The 12,421-nt window shown below is 41.0% G+C and overlaps 1 long non-coding RNA gene across 2 annotated transcripts; it reads right to left on the minus strand.

Moving 5' to 3' along the window:
* Nucleotides 1–972: 972 nt before the first annotated feature.
* LOC143441391 (uncharacterized) lies at nucleotides 973–7,088 on the minus strand. Of its 2 annotated transcripts, none has more exons than XR_013108737.1 (2): nucleotides 6,480–7,088; nucleotides 973–4,023 (listed from the first exon to the last, which is right to left on the minus strand). It is a non-coding gene; the product is annotated as an uncharacterized LOC143441391 (long non-coding RNA). The 2 variants fall into 2 exon arrangements; XR_013108736.1 differs by having other exon boundaries at nucleotides 973–4,033.
* Nucleotides 7,089–12,421: the final 5,333 nt, after the last annotated feature.

Below are 12,421 nucleotides of genomic sequence, written 5' to 3' on the forward strand. Positions count from 1 at the left end.
GTTATCTAGAAGGAACTGAGCTCATTTGGGAACTGATGAAGTGTTGATTGGCTATAGCAGCGTGATGGAAAAACACCATAGGTGGGCAAATAGAGCGGTGCTCAAATTGCAGCTGCACCATTTCCTCCAGGGTCCATCAAGAATGTCTGTTTCCATACCAATAAAATAAGGGGAATAATAAGCCCTTATTTCAGGTTGTAGGAGAAAATCAGTTCCTCCCTATAGGACAACATTTAGCATTATTTTGAATATGAAATGTTCCTTAAACACTCCTTGGTTGTTAGCAAATAGGTGATTGAATCCTGAGGGCTTTAAGAACTGATCAAGGATTAATCTTTTAATGTATTCATGATGTGATGGTCTTCATGAGAAGGGGTGGAAGCAGGAAGCAGGGCCAGCCCTAGAAAGCAGGTCATTGATGTTATATCTTTGAAAGTTATAGCTTGTCTTTATCCTTCTTCCTCTCCTTTTTAACTTCCTGTAAGTTATCCTGCTCTGCCATGACACGAACTACTTCCCAAATAACTCTTCCTCTCTTTAATACGTTTGCATCAGGTGTTTTATCACAGCGACGACACGTCTCACTAACACATTTAAAATATTTTGGTAAATTTTGGGCATATATGAATCTTTGTCATCACTAAATTCATAGAAGATAAATCATTGAGCAGGACGTTTGGACAAGTCATGCTGACTTTCTTACTTACTCACCGGCCATTTGACTAAGAGATTGCAGAGCTAATGTGAAGCAGCTAGACTTTGACTTTGCCTCCTGAATTTCAGGGACCATGCTTTTAGTCACTTCAGTGCCTCTTGCTTGACCTTAAGTTAGCCATTATAATTTTCAGCTTCCTGAAAAGAAAATGGTGATAAATGGAAGTTAATCTAAATGAGGTATTCAGTTGTAAGACCCCAAAAGGGGACTCTCACCCAAGTCCGGACCTGCACGAACCCAAGGACACACGAGAAACCTTCTTGATGCAACTGCAGAGGAGGTTTAATGACGAGGGCCCTCGGGCCGGAATATATCTCACGCAAGAGATAGAGATTCCGACGACCAGCCCAGGAAACTTGGGATATTTATAGGTAGGGGTTGGGGAGAGCGGGAAAGTTTGGCGCGGTTACATATGATTGGATATATCAAACATCCGTTCCCAAGCCTGGTTTCCATCTAGCCCCCATTCCAATTATCCTAATTTACATCTGTATCTTGCTCCTGGGAGAATTCCTTTCAAGTGACTTCCGTTTACTCAGGTATTTTATTGCCTCTATCTTGGGTCTTTTGTGCCTTTGAAATGTTTATTTAAGCCCTTGGAATGCACCCCAGGGGCAGCTAACACTTGAGTGTAAATTGAAACTCTGAACCTAAGAAACCTATGTAAATTGAAACTCTGAACCTAAGAAACCTAATTTTGAGACCTAAAATTTCATTTTTACAATTTATTCTTTCATTTCCTCTTTTTCTCTCATGGTCAAATTCCAATCTTGGAATTATGAATCATCATCTGGGTGTAAAGAGTGATATTGTTGTCTAAGCATCTAATTATATCTTTGTCATTGAATCTTTAACTATCTTTTTCTCACGCCCTGGATGGTCTCTAGTATGTACTTAGGTAAAGTAGCTGTCTCTCTCTCTACATATATATATACACATATATATATATATATACATACACACACTAATGGGCCTGTTGGCTTTTTTTCATCTCGAGGATGTACATATGTAGCTTAAGTCCCACTCTTTAAGGCTGTGTCTGGGACACAGTTTAGATTTAAATGTCTTTTATCTCTGACAATTGGGCAATCTCTATCCCTGTGTCTCCAGGATGGGCATATCTCAGGAGTCAAGGCCTGTTGGTCCTTGGCCTTGTAGAACGGCAGGTGATCTTGAGCCTGAGGAGGTTGTTCAGGTGTCCAGCTGTTCTCTCCAGTTGGCATCAAACGCAGGTGTCGGCACGAGTTATGTTCGACAGCATCAGGAATAGTTTCTTAGTAGCCTGAAAAATCATCTCTCACAGAAGAGGGACATTCTGGGTTTGGAATAGGGACAAGGAAAGGGACACTCTAGCCAGCGCCAGTTCTCAGGGGTAATTTAGTTTTTTAGGGTTCTGTTTATTCTCTCTACCTGTCCTAAGCTCTGGAGACAGTATAAACAGTGGAGCTTCTAATTAGTCTCTAATATTTCTGACAATTTCTGACTTATCTTACAAACAAAGGCAAGGCTATTATCTGATCTAATTATCTCAGATGTTTGAAAACCTCGGGACAACTTTTATTCTAGGCTGTTCTCTTTTAACTCTTTTTCTTATTTACTCTAAGTCTCATAAGCCTTTACTTGTTGGCATATCCTACACTGTCTTATCATTTCCCTGGCCCAAAACCTGAGGTCTATTATATGTTTTTAAATCTCTTGGCTGCTTGGTTGTACTCTTATCTTAAGAGTCTATCTGTGTATTTAACCTGGTAAATCTTTTGTTTTCTGGGGAGTATAGTTCTCCCTTCTTGTGTGCACCATTTTATATTTTTCTCTAGATAGTATCTGGCAGGATGGCTAGCAATCTGAGTTCTTTCTCTTATTCTGTGTTTTAAGTGAGGCTATCTCTTAGGCCCACAACTGGAACAGGCTCTCATATCAAGACACTTGATTTGTCCAGTTATTGCCTCAGGCCACTGAATCTCTTCCCTTTTGGTGTCCTGGGCAATGAGTACTCACAGTTGCTGGCTTCATCAGGGTTTTCTCTCTTGGTATATAGTCCTGCAGACATGGGCTATGGCAAAAGCATATCTGTTGTCCATGTAGATGTTGGTTTTCTCGTCAGCCCCACAAGTTTCAAGGTTGCTCTCTGTACCGACGAGGCCAGGGGTGGGGAGTCAGCCCAGATGACATTTGTCCACCACAGTAACACAGTAAGTTGGCTTGTCTCTGACCAGCATGGAGAAAACTGCTCCCGTCTGTAAAGCAGGTTATCTCGGCTCCTGGCTGAAGTCAGTCTTCTATCCGTTGAATTCTTGTCAGCTAGTTGCAGCCCAGGAAGTGTTGTATCTGGATGTCCATCTTAGGGGGTATCCCCTCAACCAGACAGGGGATAGGAGCAGCCTAGGATGACCATAAATGAATGGGATACCCAGCCCATCTCTTAGTCCACCATTTTCGGGTAGTCCATGAATATGTTTTGACCCATTGGCCTGGAGGAAGCCCCCATGTCTATCAAAAGTTGGGTGGCCCCATCTATCTCAATAGCCGTCTTCACACAGAGCTGTTATCTTCACCACTTGGGGTGGGTGTTTTTCGAGGCCTGGGATTTTCTGGCCCTGGCTTCTATTTGTTAGGGCCCTCTTGGACCCTGAAGCTGGCTCCTTTACTTGCAATGCACACACTGGTCTTTTTCAAAGAGTTTTATCTCTCTTTGATTGGAGTCCCCTTTTTTTTTTTGCTTTCTGTAAATTCTTTCCTGTCACCTTTTTCTTTCTTCACCTCTCTCTATTCCTCTCTATTCCTCTCTATTCTTCTGAACTCACAGCAACTTATCTCTATTCTTCTTCTCTACTCTTTTCTTCTAGACTTACATTAACCCTTCTCTATTCCTCTTCTTTATTCCTTTCTTTTAAATCTTTTCCCACTTGTTATTACCATCAATAATTTTAATATGTAGTATATTTCTTAAATCTTTCAATGACTTATCCTGTAGTCTCTCTAGCCTCTGAAGCCTTGTCTACACTGACAGAATGTCTCTATGAGCTAGTCTAGAAAGACTGTGGGTAACTTATCTGATCTCTGCTTCCTGATCAAACTTAGTGGGGTCTCATGTAACCCTCTCTCTCAAGATCTATCAGCGGGATCTGGCGTGGGCCTTTGGGTGTCCCTTACCTTCTGTCACATGAAGGTCTCAGTCACATCTGCTCCAAATTGACCTGCTGCTGACCACGGCCTGATCAATTGACGGGGTCCCCAATGTCTCCATGTCTGAAGGAACATTCTTTCTCCGGTGTCTCCGCCTGCTCTTTATTTCTGAAGACCAGAACCTGCAAAGGTCTTGTGAAAGCAAGGCTTTTAAAATGAAACTTTTTCTTTTCAAAATATAATTAGAGCATAATTATGTCAATTTTTATCAGTGAAGTATAAGATAGTCTTACTACCCAGTCTATTTTTTTTATTTTTTTTTTTTTTTTGACTAACTAGCACCTCTGTCATCTATCTTGACTAAAACATTTAGTTCTGAACCTGGCTTTAGGATGAATGTCAGCTGCCGACCATCTATTTAAATCTTTTTTCTTTTTTTCTCAAGGTAAATAGCTATAAGTTTCTAATCCCGTCAGAAATCCAGAATGACTGAGTTAACTATAATTGTGGGAAGCACAAAGGATAGCTTTTAAAACTTAGTCAATTTATAGAGACCTCTGAACACCTGGAAGAGAGGCTTTTATCTTATTTATTGTTTTTGATCACCTGTAAAGCAGTAAATAGTCTCTTAGAACTCTGTACAGACTAGTGTATCTGTGAGGCTGCATGACTGTTGTTTATATCACACTAGAGACCATAACCTAATTCATTTTGCAAACAGTACCTTGTCCACAAGTGTAATGTGAGCTCACCTCTGAAGCTCTAAGAAAGAAACCAAATCAGAATGAATAGCCTTATCTGTAGCATTTCACAGCAAGGATTATTAAGGTGTTGAAGGTTCACACAGTTATTAACAATTTTTAAAAGGCAACTTGAGTTACATTTGACACTTATTTGAATTTAACTTTTAACAAAATAGAAACTTTGGTAGAAGTGATATACAACAAGAACAACAAAGTAAACATTTTATATCTAACATAAGAGCACAAGTCCTCACCACTTCTTCTTGTCTGAATTTTCACCTTTGAACCAAATCTTAATGGAAGTCTCATATAAATAATGAAATTATTTCAGACAGCAATGGCTAGAAAGTCTATCAAAATAGAAGCTTACATATATATATATATATATATATATATATATATATATATATATATATATTCTGACTCAGGACAGCCTGTAACTTTTTAGCTGTAACTAAAGGAAAAAAGTGCTCTTTTATTTATTAAACTAGGAAAACTCACTATCAACTCTCTTATTATAGAAGCTAAAACAACTGTTGGCCCCCTTCTAAGAGCCGCTTATGAAAACAGTCTGTTCTCTTCAAGGTTCTTTCTGTTGGTGTCTTTCTCCTGGCCACAGAGCAGGGCGAATTATCAGTTTTTCTTGTGCAAATTGAGACTGTCTCACAAGTAAGTTTTAAATTAAATTAAGTAAGCAGTTTTAGTAGTTCATCACACTAAATCAGGCACCTGACACACTCTGTCTCTTCCTCCAGAGGAACAGAGCTTTCTCTTGGCCACAAGCTATGGAACAGGACTTGCCTGTCTCATTGCTTCTGCTTTTAAAACTCAGGATGTTAACACAGTATCAGTCCAGAAGAAAGAAAAGGAACGTCAATTGTCAGTCAGAGTCCAAGAACATGTAAAACAAATAACACAGAACGAAGTTTATCAAGAAAAGACAAGGAAAGACAACACAATAGACTGCCCCTATCACTATATCAGAGGCACAGAATTGTCAACAATCGCAGCGGTGTCTGGAAACCGCATGGCCTGTTGGGAAACGTAGTTCTCAGGCCGGCTGCCATCTTGGATATAATTGTCAAAGCTGCAAGGCCTGTTGGGAAACGTAGTTCTCAGGATGTCGCGCGCACTCACTAAAGCCCTTATCTCTCGCTAGCCGCCCGCCAGGATGTGTTCGCCACCCGCCTCTCGCTTCCCGCTCGTACTTAATTCATCACGGGCGGGAGGCTGGGAACTCATCTCCCGCCTTTTAAACTGCGGTGGGCGGGAGACCTGCATGTACTCTGGCTTCCAGTACCAGGGCGGCTCGAGCGCTGGCGAAGAGGGGACCACCTAGGGGGCCAGGGCAGCCAGTGGTTGTGGAGCCTGGCTCAGGTACTCTGCCACACAGTAGCGGCAGGGAGGGGTTCCAGAAAGACTGTACACAAAATATAAACACACAGAACTAACACAGTCAGACACACTTGCCCGAGTTTGGTCTCATAGAACCAGCCAAACGCGACCTCTGACGGGAAGGATTCCACATCTTCCCCCTAGCAGGAGCACTCATCTCCTGTTCCAAAACAGGGTAGTCAGACCTCCCTGACTCCCTAACCCAGATGGGAAAGGATACCGCCTTTCCCCAAGGGCAGCCAGACCACTCTGACTCCCTAACCACCCGTGAAGCGTCCTTCCCGGGCTGCAGCCTGTGGGTTTCAACACGTCTGTCCATCCACAGTCATTGGGCCCTCACGGTCCACAATGACAGCTGCACTCAGTCTCCGATGGGGAAGGTTCCCCTCACCAAAGAAACCGATATCAAAACACAGAAACAAAGACAGCAGAAGAAACCAAAACAAAGAGACAAGGACAGCGGCGCCGCACTCTCACACACACCACTCACACAAACCTACCTCCAAGGGGTCGTCGTGTGTCTAGGGTGGTCGCGCGTTTCCCGGTCAGGGAACCAAAATGTAAGACCCCAAAAGGGGACTCTCACCCAAGTCCGGACCTGCACGAACCCAAGGACACACGAGAAACCTTCTTGATGCAACTGCAGAGGAGGTTTAATGACGAGGGCCCTCGGGCCGGAATATATCTCACGCAAGAGATAGAGATTCCGACGACCAGCCCAGGAAACTTGGGATATTTATAGGTAGGGGTTGGGGAGAGCGGGAAAGTTTGGCGCGGTTACATATGATTGGATATATCAAACATCCGTTCCCAAGCCTGGTTTCCATCTAGCCCCCATTCCAATTATCCTAATTTACATCTGTATCTTGCTCCTGGGAGAATTCCTTTCAAGTGACTTCCGTTTACTCAGGTATTTTATTGCCTCTATCTTGGGTCTTTTGTGCCTTTGAAATGTTTATTTAAGCCCTTGGAATGCACCCCAGGGGCAGCTAACACTTGAGTGTAAATTGAAACTCTGAACCTAAGAAACCTATGTAAATTGAAACTCTGAACCTAAGAAACCTAATTTTGAGACCTAAAATTTCATTTTTACAATTTATTCTTTCACAGTCAGTATTTGTAGCATAGTGTTTGGCTTGTTAGGATGCATGTTATTACATAATCATCATTGTGTCTATTGTTTTTTCCTGAGTCATTCCCGTATTCCCCTTCATCCACCCCTGTGGTTGGCACAAGATGTCAGCGTATGTGAATAGCCTGTTTGAAGTAGCATAGGATCTTGTTATCCCAGTAAATGAAGAGGAATGGATGATTTCAAGACTGAGAACTCTGGCTGACCTTTTGGCTACCTCATAAATAATTCCAAAAAGGCTCTTTCTAGTTGCCCTGGGGGAAAGCCTGGAGGAGTAGTCCAGGCAAAGCCACAGAGCTTACCCCAGACTATCCAGAGTCTTTTCTGCTCATGGACATTCTATAGAAGCTGACCTTCTGAAAGGTCTGAAATAAGTCTGTTCTCATGTCCAAAAGGGAATAGCTCCAGGACCTCCTGTTTGTAGTCAGAGGAGGCAGTAATGGAGATTTTATTAAGAGTTATATTCTTATATTTAATACTTCATTTCTGGAACCAACTAATCTTATTGAAAATGTGTTACTCCATCAAGAGTTTGAAGAGGAGACACCCAGAAGTCCACCCATGCCCCTCCACCATGGGTGCCACTACCAAGTATGTGGTAAGTATGTGGTAAGTATGTGGTAAGTATGTGGTAAGTATGTGTTGTGCCAAGTATGTGGTGAGAGATAAGAGACAAAAGGAAGGTGAATTGTTTGTGTACTGTGAAGAGAAGTAGAACTGGAGATAGAAGGGTATGGAGGAACATCCATCTCCTGGCAGGTGGAAGAGCTGACCCTAGGTCCTGAGAAAAGGAGAGCTGGCTTTGTCCCTTTGCAGTACTTGGGAAAGCAGGGGCCTACACCTCTCCTGGGCAGTATAGAGGAGATGGCCCTGTTAGCCAGGGCATAAAAGAGCTAGTAGACTGACCAACTCAGCTTCTGCCCAAGTCCAGATCTAGGGCGTTGAGTTGGCCACCCAAACATCTACCCCATTATGAAGTTCTAATGAAATGAAGGAAGACAGCCCTGCAGATCTAAAGCTGCAGTGTCCCCATGACATAGGACAACAACAGGTTATCTGAGGGGAATCCTGGTGAGGATCCAGTATTGATAGTTGTAGCAGAACCCAGACCAATGACTTCATTGCAGTGAACATTTACAGGCAAAGCTGTTTGGGCCAAAGAGGTATACAGTGTGACATACAGTGACACTGCAGTTTCCACAGTGAGAATTTGTTTGTTGTTGCATTATATTTTTATTTTTTGTTTTTTTTTGGGGGGGGGGTTGTAAGGGCAGAGGGTGGGTATAAAAATGGGGAGGTGAGTGAGACTGGGGTGCATGGTGTGAAAATGTTTGAAGAGATGAATTCCCAGAGCCTTTGTGGGAAGCAGACCCAGACGAATGATAATAAAAAATTTATTATCTAAATTTTATACTTTTCCAATCCATCCAGGAGTCACTAAGACCATTACTCTTCCTTAGATCCTTAGTGGTCATTTTCTTTCTAACAATATGTGAATTGCAGCAATGGCAACTTTATAATCCATTGGGTAACTGGCCATGGCACACTGTTCTTCCAGTTCACACATATCTGCTATTCTTAAGTTGTTATGTATTTTACTTTTTAAAAAGATTTATATACATTCCAGCCATTGCAACCCTCCTCCCAGTGCCCCCTTTCACAGTTCCTCATCTCATTCCTCCTCCCCCTTGCTTCCAAGAGGGTGCCCCCCAGGCCTCCCCCTTCCCTGGGGCCTCAAATCTTTCCAGGTTTAAGTGTGTCTTCTCCCACTGAGGCCAGACCAGGCAGGCCTCTCTGCTATATATGTTCTAGCTGCCTCAGACCAGCCTGGTATGCTGTGTATGCTCCTGGTTGGTGGCTCAGTCTCTGGGAGCTCCCTAGGGTCTGGGTTAGTTGAGACTTCTGGTCTTCCTAAAAAATCACCCTTCCCTTCAGCTTCTTCAATTCTTTTCCTAGTTCAACCAGTTTCATGAGGTCCCATTTGTCAAAGGTTGATCTTAAAGCCTGAGTCATTGGTGTTCTGTTCAGGAAATCTTCCCTTGTACTGAGGTGTTTGAAGTTATTTCTCACTTTTTCTTTTATTAGATTCAGTGTATCTGAATTCAGTGTATCTGGTTTTATGTTGAGGTCCTTGATCCACTTGGACTTGAGCTTTGTAAGGAGACAAAAATGGATCAATTTGCATTCTTCTTCATGCAGACTGCCAGTTAGACCAGCCCCATTTGCTGAAAGTGCTTTCATTTTTTCACTGGATGGTTTTGGTTTCGTTGTCAAAGATCAAGTAACCATAGGTGTATGGGTTTACTTCTGGGCCTTCAATTCTATTCCATTGATCTACCTCTCTGTCTCTGTACCAATACCATGTGGGGTTTTTTTTTGTTTTTTTGTTTTTTTTTTTTTTTCACCATTGCTCTGTAGTACAGCTTGAGGTCAGGGATGATGATTCCCTCAGAAGTTCTTTTATTGTTGAGAATAGTTTTCAATATCCTAGGGTTTTTGTTTGTTTGTTTGTTTTTTGTTATTCTGGATGAATTTGAGAATTGCTCTTTCTATCTCTGTGAATTGAGTTGGAATTTTGTTGGAATTTGCATAGACTCTGTAGATTGTTTTTGGTAGGATAGCCATTTTTACTGTCTTAATCTTACTGATCCATGAGCATTGGAGATCTTTCTGTCTTCTGAGATCTTCTTCAATTTCTTTCTCCAGAGACTTGAAGTTTTTGTCATATAGATCTTTCAATTGCTTGGTTAAAGTTACACCAAGATATTTTATATTATTTGTGTCTATTGTGAAGGGTGTTGTTTCCCTAATTTCTTCTTTTCTTTTTTATTGGATATTTTATTTATTTACATTTCAGATGTCATCCCCTTTTCCCATTTCCCCTCCCTAGAGCCCCTCTCTTCAATCCCCCCTTCTCCTTTTTGCTTTTATACCATTTTAATTAATGCAAGTATTAAGATCAGTTCTAGGTTGAGGGACTAGCAATACAATAGATGCAAAAAAATAAATAACTCTCTCTGGGGGTCCATTTTCACGTGCAAGCCATGTACTTTGGCTGCCAACATGTTGATGTTATGAAAGACACACTTTAACAAGATGTTTCCTAATTTCTTTCTCAGCCCATTTATCCTTTGTGTAGAGGAAGGCTACTGATTTGTTTGAGTTAACTTTATATCCAGCCACTTTGCTGAAGTTGTTTATTGGGTATAGGAACTCTCTGGTAGAATTTCTGGGGATGCTTATATCACCTGCAAATAGTTATACCTTGAATTATTCCTTTCCAATTTGTATTCCTTTGACCTCCCTTTGTTGTCTAATTGCTCTAGCTAGAATTTTGAGTACTATATTGAATAAATTGGGAAAGAGTGGACATCCTTGTCCCTGAGTTTAGTGGCATTGCTTCAAGTTTTTGTCCATTTAATTTGAGGTTTACTCTTGCTTTATTATGTTTAGATATGTGCCTTAAATTCCTGATCTTTCCAAAACTTTTAACATGAAGAGGTGTTATATTTTGTCAAAGGCTTTTATAGCATCTAATGAGATGGTCATGTGATTTTTTTCTTTGAATTCATTTATATAGTGGATTACAAAGATGGATTTCTATATATTGAATCATCCCTGCATTCATGGGATGAAGCCTACTTTTTTGTTTTGTTTTTTTGTTTGTTTGTTTGTTTGAGACAGGGTTTCTCTGTCTAGCCTTGGCTGCCCTGGAACTCACTCGGTAGACCAGGCTGGCCTCGAACTCAGAAATCCGCCTGCCTCTGCCTCCCAAGTGCTGGGATTATAGGCATGCGCCACCACTGCCCAGGGGGATGAAGCCTAGTTGGCCGTGGTAAATGATGGTTTTGATGTGTTCTTGGATTTAGTTTGAGAGGATTTTCTTGAGTATTTTTACATGCATATGCATAAGCAAAATTGTTCTGAAGTTCTCTTTCTCTGTTGGATATTTGTGTAGTTTAGGTATCAGTGTAACTGTGGCTTCATAGAATGGATTAGATAGTATTCCCTCTATTTCTATTTTGTGGAATAGTTTGAGGAGTATTGGTATTAAGTCTTCTTTGAAGGTCTGATAGAATTCTGCACTAAAACCATCTGGCTCTGAGCTTGTTTGTTTGGTTTTTGCTTGGGATCCTTTTAATGTCTGCTTCTATTTCCTTAGGGTTTATGGGATAATTTAGATAGTTTATCTGGTCCTGATTTAACTTTGGTATCTAGTTTCTGTCTAGATCAACCATTTCATCTAGATTTTCCAGTTTTGTTGAGTATAGGTTTTTGTAGTTGGTTCTGAAGATTTTTTTTTTTTTAATTTCCTCAGTTTCTGTTGTTATCTCTCCCTTTTCACTTCTGATTTTGTTTAGTTGGATACTGTCTCTGTGCTCTTTAGTTAGTTTGGCAAGGGTTTATTTATCTTGTTGATTTTCTCAAAGAACCAGCTCTTTATTTTGTTGATTCTTTGTATAGTTCTCTTTGTTTGTAATTAGTTGATTTCAGCTCTAAGTTTGATTATTTCTTGCCATCTACCCTTCTTGGGTGTTTTTGCTTCTTTTTGTTCTAGAGCTTTCAGATGTGCTGTTAAGTTGCTAGTGTAAGATCTCTACAGTTCCTTTATGAAAGCACTCAGTGCTATGAACTTTCCTCTTAGCACTGCTTTCATTGTGTCCCATAAGTTTGTGCCTTCATTTTTGTTAAATTCTAGAAAGTCTTTTCTCTCTCTCTCTCTCTCTCTCTCTCTCTCTCTCACTCTCTCTCTCTCTCTCTTTCTCTCTCTCTCTCCCTCCCTCTCCTTCCCCCTCTCTCCCTTCCTTCCTTCCTTCCTTCCTTCCTTTCTTTCTTTCTTTCTTTCTTTCTTTCTTTCTTTCTTTCTTCCTTTCTTCCTTTCTTCCTTTCTTCCTTTCTTCCTTCCCTGACCAAGTTATCATTGAGTATAGAATTATTAAGTTTCCATCAATATGTGGGCTTTCTGTTGTTTTTGTTGTTATTGAAGACCAGCCTTAGTCTTTGGTGAGCTGATAGAAAGCATGGGATTATTTCAATTTTGTACCTGTTGAGGCTTGTTTTGTGATTGATTGTATGGTCAATTTTAGAGAAGGTGCCAGGAGGTAGTGAGAAGAAGGCATATTCTTTTGTTTTAGGGTGGAATGTTCTGTAGATATCTGTTAAATCCATTTGGTTCATAACATCTGTTAGTTTCACTGTGTCTCTGTTTAGTTTTGTGTTTCCACGAAACTGTCCATTGGTGAGAGTGGGGTGTTGAAGTCTCCCACTATTATTATTTGAGGTTCAATGTGTGTTTTGATATTTAGTAAT

The sequence above is a fragment of the Arvicanthis niloticus genome, chromosome 2 (genome assembly GCF_011762505.2).
Source record: "Arvicanthis niloticus isolate mArvNil1 chromosome 2, mArvNil1.pat.X, whole genome shotgun sequence".
In the NCBI taxonomy this organism is placed as follows: domain Eukaryota; kingdom Metazoa; phylum Chordata; class Mammalia; order Rodentia; family Muridae; genus Arvicanthis; species Arvicanthis niloticus.